This window comes from Chinchilla lanigera, unplaced genomic scaffold, assembly GCF_000276665.1.
Source record: "Chinchilla lanigera isolate Chin_1 unplaced genomic scaffold, ChiLan1.0 scaffold00100, whole genome shotgun sequence".
NCBI lineage: Eukaryota > Metazoa > Chordata > Mammalia > Rodentia > Chinchillidae > Chinchilla > Chinchilla lanigera.
The window spans coordinates 1,579,022-1,581,369 of NW_004955501.1; the positions used below are offsets into that span (position 1 = coordinate 1,579,022).

The 2,348-nt window shown below is 40.7% G+C and overlaps 1 non-coding gene across 1 annotated transcript; it reads left to right on the forward strand.

The window, feature by feature from the left end:
* The first annotated feature begins 1,724 nt into the window (after nt 1-1,724).
* Trnas-cga lies at nt 1,725-1,806 on the forward strand. Its single transcript has one exon. It is a non-coding gene; the product is annotated as a tRNA-Ser (tRNA).
* The last annotated feature ends 542 nt before the right edge of the window (nt 1,807-2,348 follow it).

Here is a 2,348-nt window from a genome sequence, read left to right on the forward strand (position 1 = left end):
TACTTTTGTATCCCTGAGACACAATACATGTCACCCACAGCTTACATTAGAAGTTTATTTGGGTTCACTGCTGTAATTCAGTTTATAGCCAACTGGTTCCAAGTCAGGAAACCATGGTGGAAGAGTTTTGCTGAGGAAAAGTTGTTCACCTCATAGCAGACAGGGATCAGAGCCTGAAGGAAAGAGCTAAGGAGTGACAGATGTCCTTCCAGGTCACACCCCTGACCCATCTTTCACCAGACACTACATTCTAACAGCAAGTCTGCTATATTTTTCCAAAAACCTCCCAAAAGCGTGGCCTGCAAGAATTTGGGAGACTTTCTTGATCTAAACCTTAATCATAACATTATCAAAAATCCATTTAACATATATCCCTGTGGTATGATGTTATCAGTTCTTCTGGAAAAATACCCACAGGAGGAATAGCTGGGTTCAATGGGACCTCTAATCTTAGTTTTTTGAGGAATCTCCACACTGATTTCCACAGTGGTTGTACCAGTCTACACTTTCACCAGCCGTGGAGAAGGATTCCTTTTTTCCCCACAGCCCCGCTAGCATTTTTTTTTTTGCCGGTACCGGGAATTGAACTCATGACCTCAAGCTTGCCAGGCAGGTGCTGTGCCACTGAGCTAAATCCCCAGCCCCTCCTCTAGCATTTGTTATTGGTTGATTTCTTGATGGTAGCCATTCTTTCTGGGGTGAGATAATATCTCAATGTTATTTTAATTTGCATTTCTCTGTCATTAGTATACCTGAGTGTTCATGCTCACAAAAATATGTATGTTATTGCCTGTTTTATTATATGACGTGGCCTATGAAGTATTCAGTCATGGTTTTTGGTTTCTGTTTGTTTGGTGGGTTTTTTGAGGTAGAATGTCACTGTACATGATGTGGTTGAAATATAGGATGAATGTCTAAATAAAAATATACATTAAAAGTTTTTAAAATCCATTTAATAAATGTAATAGTTGAGATTCAATTGTGCATATCAATCTAAAGGAAACATAGGAAATAATGGAATCTAACTTCCTTTATTTTTTTAATTTTTATTTTAAAGAAAAGAAACCAAAAAACAAAATTCCAAAACAATATGATAGGAGGATAAAAGGGGTTAATACATTGCACCATGTTATCTTTAAATTAGTCACTCAGAGCTAACTCCCTTTAATACTTACTCTGCCAAATACAAAGTTAAAGTTCCTGTCTTCAGAAATCAGTCAGAGAACAATTAAATACCTACAAAAGATTCGATGGCAGCTCAAAAGTACAAATTATTATTTGCCAGAATTATGGAACCGGCAGATGCACTGCTAGACGAAATTGTAGATTATATAGCTCTCCTACCATTTTCTCCCACTCCATTCCCTCATTCCATTACTCCACCCACCCATAAAAGGGAATGTTTGTGTATTTATCAGGTTAGGGCAATTTCTTCATAATATCATGCATCTAAATAAAAACCATATCTTTAAAATATAGATGTTTCTGTGGGAGGAGGAAAATTTTCACCCTTGTCTTCCAATGTTAGAGCTTTTTGTACCTCCTCCTGAAGATAGAGCCTAGGATGTTCCTTGTGCATTCTAACGTGTGTGTGGATTTCTGCCCCTTAAATATATGTTGCAATGTGTCTTCAGTATGTATCTTCACCTCCAGAGTCAGTTGCATCTATGCAGAGATAAGCGGCTGTGATGGCCGAGTGGGCGGCTGTGATGGCCGAGTGGGCGGCTGTGATGGCCGAGTGGTTAAGGCTTTGGACTCGAAATCCAATGGGGTCTCCCCGCGCAGGTTCGAATCCTGCTCACAGCGTAGGAAGTTTTGGCGATGGATATTCCTAGGGGCTGGGGATTTAGCTCAGCGGCAAAAGCGCCTGCCTGGCAAGCGCAAGGTCGTGAGTTCGGTTCCCGGTACCGGAGAAAAACCGAAGAACCAGAGATAAACTAAAGTTGTTGTGAGTGATTCTGCAGGGTCCATTAATAAGTCCAAACTGCATTTGTTCAAGACTGATAATGGGGAAAGAACATTAGGGGTGGTATGGCTATGCCTCCTGGCTTTAACCTGTCTTCTCAGATGACCTTCCCATTAGAAAGGTCATTAACCACTCTGTAGTCACTAACCTTGCCCTGCAAGTTCTATTCCTTCAATGTCATGGTCCAAAGCATGTCTCAAGGTCCTTCACTTGAGTCCCCTAAGCATTTCCTAGGAAATTTTTCTTTCATTCACTCTCAGTGGGGATAGTGTGGGAAAGATTGAGAAAATGATTTCTCTCACATATTGCTGTGGCCAAACCCCAGGATTCCTCAAAGTAACAGGTTGCTTGAAGAACCAGTTCATCTTGCCTTCCTCCAATA